This window comes from Neopelma chrysocephalum, unplaced genomic scaffold, assembly GCF_003984885.1.
Source record: "Neopelma chrysocephalum unplaced genomic scaffold, ASM398488v2 Primary Assembly neopelma1_118, whole genome shotgun sequence".
NCBI lineage: Eukaryota > Metazoa > Chordata > Aves > Passeriformes > Pipridae > Neopelma > Neopelma chrysocephalum.
The window spans coordinates 341,948-350,629 of NW_020897780.1; positions in this window are offsets into that span (position 1 = coordinate 341,948).

Genomic DNA, 8,682 nt, shown 5'->3' on the forward strand with positions numbered 1-8,682 from the left:
GCTGGGTGTACCGGGAGGCTCCGCGCGCCCTCTCCATCGCTCCGCCCCGCCCGGGCCCCGCGTCCCCCTCACAGCCCGCCCGGGCCTCGGGCTGCCCAAAACACCCCAAAAACACCCCAAAAACCCCCCCCAGCACCCCCGGGGGTGCCCCCGAGCCGCCACCCGCGCTCCTCGTCCCCAGCACTCAGAGCCCGTTTCTACCTTTATTTCTATCCCTCCCCCCGCATTTCCTGCTTCATTCCTCTTCTTTTCCTTATTTCCCCTCCTTGTGCCTCTATTTTCCTCTATTTCCCGCTTTATTTATTTTCCACTCTATTTTCCCCACATATTTGTCCATTTTTCCCTCTATTTCCCCCTTATTTCTCTTTTCCCCTCTATTTCTCCTTTATTTTCCCTTTCTCTATGTACCCCTTTATTTCTCCTTTTCCTTCTCTATATTCCTCTTATTTCCTACTTTATTTTCCACTCTATTTTCCATTTATTTATCCATTTTTCTCTATTTCCCCCTTTATTTCTCTTTCGCCCTTCTATTTCTTCTCTATTTCCCCCTTTATTTCACCTTTTCCTTCCATTTCCCCTTTATCTACTTTTTTCTGCTTATTTTCTGCTTATTTCCCCCCTTTGTGTATTTTTCCTCTATTTCCTCTTTATTTCTCTATTTTTCCTCTATCCGTTTTAACTCCCCTACTTCCCCCCTTTTTATCTATTTTCCCCTCTATTCCCTCTATTTTCCCCTTTTTCTCCTCTAGTTCCCCTTTATTTCTCCATTTGTCCTCTTTTTTTCCCTTTTCCTGCTCAACCCCTTTATTTCTTTTTTCCCCCTCTACTCCCCAGTTTTCTCTTCTATTTCACCAATTTTTCCTCTCCCACTTGTTTTGTCCTCTTCCCCCCATTTCTTTTTCTCTCAAATTTTCCCCCCTTAATCTAATTTTCCTCTATTTCCCCTCTGTATTTCTTTCCCCCCTCTATTCCCTTCTATTCCCCTTTTTTATCAACTTTTCCTCTATTATCTCCATTATTTTTTCCCCTTTTTTCCTCTATTTCCCCACTCTATTTGCCTTTATTTATTCATTTTTCCTGTTTCCCCCATTTCCTTCCCCTCTATTCACTTCTCTTCCCCCTTTCCCTATTTTTCCTTTATTCCCTTTATTTCTTTCCCCCTTGATTTATTTTCCCTCCATTTTCCCTTTATTTCCCTACTTCCCCATCAATTTACCCCTTTATTTCTCCCCTCTATCATTTTTTTCTCTGTTCCCCTTTCCCTTTTTTCCCCTCTATTACCCTTTCCCCCTTTATTTCTCTTTCCCCCTCAATTTTTCCTCAATTCCCCCCTTTGTTTTCCCTTTAATTTCTCCATTTTCCTCTATTCCCTCCCTTTCTTTTTCTCCTTTTTCCTCCCCCCAGACCCATAAAACCACACAAACACTTCATTTTTTTTTTGCTTGTTTCTCTGTCTGTTTTTTCTCTTTATTTTTAAAAACGAAACAGTGGAAATAAAGCGGTTTGTGGCAAAAAAAAAAAAAAAAGAAAAAAAAAGAAAAAAAGAAAGAAAAAACCAAAACCATCCTCGTTGAAAAAGAAACGGAGCCCAGATCTACCCACAATCCCAACTCCACATCCCTCCTGCCAGGGGAACAGGGATAGAACATGGATTAGAAGAGGCAAGAGGACAGGGAGGGGGAAAAGGCAAAAAAATCAGTGGAAAAGAGGAAAAACAATATCACAGAAAGTACAATTTTATTTATTTTTTAACCTAAACAGCCTGAAATTGTCTTGGAGAAGCAGCACCCTCGGGTGCACCCAGGTGGTGCTGGGTGTCCCCAAGCTGATGATGCAGCACCCCAAATTCAGCTCCATCACCCCCCCACACCCTCCCATCACCCCAAAAAAAACCCTTTTCCCCCCAAAAATAACCCCACTGGAGAAATAAAACCCCAACAAAATGATCAACCCCCCGAGCCCAAAGCAGGGAGGTGGGAAAAGCGAGGAGGATGGAGGTGGATTGGAGAGGGAAGAAGGAAATCTCCAAGTTCTAAAGGACGACGACAAAAAAAAAAATAAATCATGGAAGATCGAGTATTAAAAAAAAAAAAAATACAGATCATAAGATCAGTCACAACCCAAAAATTTGGGACTGGTGAGGTCTGGAGCTTTACCAACTAACGGCCACTTTAAAGTGAAAAGAAAGCCCATAAATTCTATTTTTAAAGAACATTTTTCTTTGGAAAAAGAGAGTAATTTTTCTTTTTTTTTTTTAAGTTTTTTTTTTTAAATTTTCCCCTAAACTACAGCCTGTGGAGTTGCCACTACCTAGAGTTCATCTATTGGCTAAGAGGTAGATAAACAAAACTGACTTGGTTACATAGAAGGTCGTGGCCCGGGATGGAGCCCTCGGGCATTCCGGGCCCTGGGAACATCCCGGGATTCACGGCGGGTTTCCCTCCTCTGGAGCCACCCTGAAAGTTTGCCTGGTTTCAAAACTCATCCACAGAAGCCGACGGAGGCACAGGGAGGGGTTGTGGTTTAAGGCCAGGTTTCCTCCTGGAGCCCAGGAATTCCATCCCAAGGTGAATCCGGATGTGCTTCCACCGGACCGACCCAACCAGCCGGGAATTTTAAGGATTCCTTCCTGCCCTGGTTCCAGTCAATCCCAACAATTTCCCGGGATGATGGGAGAGCTGGGGCCGTGCTCCAGGTCAGCCCTTCCCTGCCCCAGAACATCGGGAAGCTCCTTCCCGCTGGACATTGATTCCCAGAGACCGTTTCCCAAACTGCTCCAAAAAAATGCCTTTGGCTGTCGCACATCCCAACTCCCAGGGCTCAAGTTAATTCTGTAATTAGTTAATTCAGTGATTAATTCCGGTTTTAAGGAAAATATCCCTTCAGGAGCTGCCTCGTGCTGACCCACAGCTCCCAAATCCTGCCCTCGGTTCGGGACCCCGCGCTCGGATGGGCCAGTGGAGCATCCCAGTGCCAAGGTCTGCCACAACATCCCACGGACACGGCCCGGTGGAACATCCCACCACCACCATCCAGCCGAGAATCCCACTGCCACGGGCTGGAAGAGTATTCCAGGATGGAATGGCAGAGCTTCCCAGCACCACCGTCCCGCAGAACATCCCGACGGTCTGGCAGAGGATGGCACAGCATCCCACCACCATCATGATCCAGTGGAATATTCCACCACCATGATTCAATGGAATATCCCACCACCATGATCTGATGGAATATCCCACCACCACGGTCCAATGGAATATCCCACCACCATGATCCAATGGAATATCCCACCACCACGGTCCACCAAAGCCTCCCACTGCCATGATTTTGGCAGAACATCCTGCCGTGGTCCAACAGAGCACCCCAGCACTGCCTGGTGGAGGATCCCACTGCCACACCCTGCTGCTGCTCCGAGGAATTCCACCTTCCAACAACAAACTATGGGAATTCTGTCACGCCCGGGAAGCTGGGATCAAACACACTCCAGAGTCAGCCCCGGGCTGACTTTTCCAGGAGTCTCTCCCACCCCACCGCCCTCCTGGCATCCTGCAGAGCCTTCCTCAGCTCTCCTCCTCCTCTCCCAGCACCAGGCAGCGATTCCTAAAGCCGGGATGCCGGAATTCCGGAATTCCTCCCCACTGCCCGGGAAGGATCCCTGCGGAACGGGGAGTGAGGAGGGACCCCCGGCCGTCCCCCGGCCCCCCCGGCAGCTCTGAGGTAGTTTGTGGTTTGCAGGGGTGTGTGTCCAGCTGGCAGCACCTGCGCGGCCTCCAGGAGAAAATTCCGGATTCAGGAGCCTCCGGCCGGTCTCGCTCCGCTCTGGAATCTCATCCACGGTCACCAAGGAGTGAAACATGGGATAAAGGTAAAACCAAAACGTGAAGAAAGGCTGATGGGACCGGAAGGGGGAGGATCTCTCCCCATATCTCCATGTGGATGTGGAGCCACTGATGGTCATCCTGAGTTAATTCCAGCCTCGATCACTGATTCCCAAGCACTGCTCCAATTCCAGCCTTGCTCAGTGATTCCCAAGCACTGCTCCGAGGAAAAATTCCCAGGCTCCGGCTCCAACCAGCCAACACTGGAAGCCTCCCAAGCTCAAGCACCGCTCGTTCCTGCTGCCCCATCTCTGCTCCCAGAGCAAATCCACAGCCAAATCCCGGCTAAAACCCCTGGGAAAGATCCCAGCTGGGCTCAGGGCACGGCCCGAGGATGCTCCAATCCATCCGTGCCCTCTCGGGAGGAAACACATTTCACAGGATCACACCCATTCCAGCCAAACAAAAACCAAAAAAAAAGCTATGACAGAAAAAAAAAAAGGAATTAAAAATGACCAAAGAAAATAAATCAGAAACCCACTGCCCCCTCCCAAAAAAAAACCAAAATCCACAACCTCCTCTGAAAATAAGAAAATTCCAAAACTATCCAAAAGCCTACGTTGTGTGGAGCAGCAGGGACAGGGAGGGAAGACCAAAAGGAATTAAATTAAGGAAATGTCTTCAACTGTCTTAGAGCAAGTCTGCGTTTCTGATGGATCCTCTCAGAGTCTTAAAAAAAACACTCAAAGTTGGAGCTAGAAATTAAAAAAAAAAAAAAAGAGGTTTTTTTTTCTGGCACTGATTAACTACTTTTACTCTTTTTTTTTTTTTTTTTTCCTTTTTTTTTTTTTTTTCCTTTTTCTTTGTGTTTTTTTTTAAGCGCTAAAAAAAAAAATAAAACAAACCCAAACCCAAACCCTAAAATAATGCCCAGGAAACACCAACTGGAACTCGGAGGCAGTTTGCTTTGCAATATTTACAAGGGGTTTTCCTCTGGTTTGATTCCAGGAAACCATTCCATGCTTCTTCTCAGCCGGGATCCAGAGAGGGAAGGGAGCAGGATCCCAGGGATGTTCTCAGTGCCTGGGAAGGTGGCAGAGATCGGAAGAGAAGAAATGTCAGCTGGGGGTTGGGGTTCTTTTCTTTCCTTTTTCTCCAGCTGGATGGCACGAGGAGACTCCGAGGGGAACCCCAAATCCAAGGCTCTCCAGGGCACAGCGGTGGCTCATCCCGGGATACGGCACCGAGCGCTTCCAAGCTGGGAATTTCTTCATCCTCTTCCCGGCCCTGGGAATTAGGAGAGCAGCATCCTCCCCAAAAAAGGGGGAAACCGAGGCACAGAGTGCTTTGCTTTCCTTTCTGCCCCGTGGCAGAAGCACCAGCTCTGCCTCCAGCTCCTCCCAGCATCCAGCAGGAATTCCCTGGCGCTGTTCCCGCTCCTGCCCGGAGCCTCCTCACAACACCTGCCCCAAACTGGGAGCTCCACGTCCTTCCTCACCCCACGGACACCTCAGGACACAGCCAACCCCCCCGGGATGGGGGAGGGCTGGGGCTGCTCCTGGTTCACAGAGGGGAAAAATCCCAAGGAATAAAATAAACCCGAATTATTCCTGCCGGGAGAAAAACAAGGAGCCGGCGGCGCCGCTCATCCCTAAATTCTGAATTGGCACAAAGAGGGGACAGAGGAGCTGCTGCAGGGCCGGGGATCCTTCCTGCTGCTTTTGGGGCTCCCCAGGGAATTTTTCCCTGCTTGTTCATTCCGGGCTGGATCCATCTCGCTCCCATCTCCTGCCACCAGGATCCAGCCGTGCCAGGATCCCACTTCATCCCTCCTCTTGCTCTTCCCAGCTCACTGTGGCTCCAGAGGAAGACGGGAGATCCTCGGGGGCTTCGTCCTTACTGCAAATCACTTTATAGATAAATAATTTCCCTCGGGAAAACAACGGGATTCCCCCCCCCAAGAAACAAACAGCACCGACCGCTCGCTCCCGAATTCCGGCAGCAGGGATCGGCTCCAGGGCGGGGGGAAAAGCACCAAAGATTTCCCTGAATCCCAGATTTCAGGTCGTTGCAACAACCGGATCCGACGGGATCGCTCGGGGCGGGATCTGGGAGTTTGTGGGACTTTTGTTTCCTTGTGTTTTATCCCTCGGTTCCCAAAAAAAAGCCCTTGCTGCGGGAAAAGCCCCGAATTCCCAAATCGCCGGTGTCCGAACGCCCTGGGCGAGGCTGGGAACAAAACGAGCAGAGAGCCGGAGGGTTCAAGTATTAGACCGTTTGTTTGTTGTGTTTTTTTTCCCTAGGACAAATGCCAGTCTTCCTAAAAAAATAAAAATAAAAAAAAATCCAAGGAAAACGAGGAAAAGCCATGGAAGCCCCTCTCCCACCACCCCGAGGGGCGGGAGCTGCCAGGCCCCAATTCCCGCTCCTTTGACCCCAAATTGATGGGAATTAAGGGCCGGTGCTTCCCCGCTGGGTGGATTCCACGCCCCTCCCATCCCAAATATTTCGGAGGGGAGGAGTTGTGGGGCGGTGGGACGGGAACAGCAGCACCAAATTCGCTTTGTCACCACGGAATTTTTGATTTTTTTTCTCCCCCCCCCCCAGCATTGGAGCAATTGAATTTTCCTGCAGGTACAGCAAAAAAAAATATTAGTAAATGGGATTTTTAAAAAAGAAAAAACAAACACCCTGTGAACATTTCGGAGCAGGGAGAGGCTCATCCCCCTGGATCCTCAGGGTGGGATTTGTCCTCTCTCTCTCTCTCTCTCCCTCCCCTCGATGTGCGTTTATATTAAAAAAAAAAAATTGGCTCCCACTAATGCTTTAATTTCTCTCTCTCTCTCCTTCTCACTTTTTTTTTCTTTTTTTTTTAAAAGGTTTTTTCTTTTTTTTTTTTAAATTATTTAAATCGTTTTTTTTTTTTTTCTTTTTCTTTTTGTTTTTTTTTTCTTTCTTCCCTCGGTAAAACGGAGGCAAAAATCTCTTGTAAAATATTTCACAGCATCATAGTGGAGAAGATGGTTTTTCGACGCCGCCCCCGTGGCAACCACGGGAGGTCGGATCGTTTGGGTTCTGGGACATATATAAATATAGAAATATATATATATATAAATATATATATATATATATATGGCTTCCGAGTAGTTTGAAAATAAATCGCCTGAGCTGGTGTGGTTTAAATACCAGCAAAACCCCTGTAACCCCACTTTGCATAGTCAATGCTGCCCTCACATCCCGGGAGTGGAAGATTTCTGATTCCCAAAGCTCTTGAATCCATTGATTTCTCGCTGGAGATGGATTTGAGAAAAGCCTTTCACAGCCAGCGGCAGGATTTGGTTTGGCGGGTTTTGGTTTTTTTTGTGTGTTTTTCCCCCCCCACTCCAATTTAATCACACCAAAAAAAAAAAAAAAAAAAAAAGGAAAAAAAAATGAGAAAAAAAAAAGGAAAGAAATTAAGTTTTTCCGACTTAATAATGGTGGGTTCTCCAATTTGCCCGAGGTCTCGAAGAGTCGCGACACCTGACAGCTCTTGTGGTGTGGTGGAATTCATCAGCTGGCTTGGAAAGGCCAAAAACCAAAAAAAATATCAAAATATAGAAGCTGCTGCCATCTTTTCCACTATGTCTGGAATTCCTGTCGTTCTCCATAGAGAGCTCATAACACCTGGTTACCTGCACATAACTCCTGGCTCATAAGAAATTATGAAACTTAACTTCTCTTTTCATTAAAAAAATAAAATATTCAAGACTATCAGCTTTTATATAAAATATCAGCAAGCCCCCCGAAAAAAAAACAGAACAAAACCAAACAAAAAAAAAAAAAACCAAACCAAACTAAAACAAAAAAATCAATTGCTGAGGTAACTTCATACCTTGAGGTAGCTTTTTTTTTTTCTTTTCTCCTCTTTTTTTTGTGTTTTTTTTTTTCCTTTCTTTGTTTTTTTTTCTCTCTCTCTCTCTCATCTCTCACTGCTGGAACAAGCACAGCAACCCCTGGCTTTGCCCCCCTCCCTCCCGCAGCTCCCCCGGGACGTTCCCGGGACAGGAACTGCTGCCACCTCTCCTTCCCCACTCCTGCTTTCCTGGGGCTCCAAGAGCCAAATCCCGAGATTCAGTTTGGCTTTTTTTTCCTTTTTTTTTTTGTTTTTTTTTTAAGGATGCTCCCAGGAAAACTGCTGGGAAGGGCTGGTCTCCTCCCAACCAACAGTAAAAGCGTCAGCGCCAGTTTTGTTCCAAATTCCCTCTTTTTAGCCTGGAGTTGGGGGTTGATCCCAGGGATCCAGCGTCACCCCCCCCTCAAAATCACCCCGAATTTTTGTTTTCCTTTCCCACCCTCCTGCTCCGATCTGGGAGGGGAAAAAAATCCCTGTTTTTGGCTGGATTTGCAGCAGAAAACCCGGAGCTGGAGACAAGACCTTCCCTGCCTGGGAGAGGCGACGGCAGCAGCTGCTGACCCTTCCCAAATTGCTCCACATCCCAAAAACAGATCCTTAAAAACCTCCCTAAAGCGTAAAATCCACGTAAGAGTGACGGGAATCAGTGACCATTTTACATTCCTTTGACGTTTTATATTTGGTTTTGTCTGGTGAGAACAGTTTTTCCTGCAGAAGGGAGGGGGTGTGTGGGGGGGTGGGTTTTATCATCGTTAAATAGTGAAAAAAAAAAAAATATATATCTTTATCAGCTCATAAAAAATGTGCCCAATTTCAGGAAGAGGGTTTTCCACCCCACCTGGAGACATAAATAGCCCCAGGGGTGTTCAGGTGAGTTGGCATCTCCCCACTTTGCTAATTAAACATTCCCTGGGGAATTCTGCACCCCTTGGCCCCCCAGACCATTCTGCATTGAGTTCCCATTGTCTGATT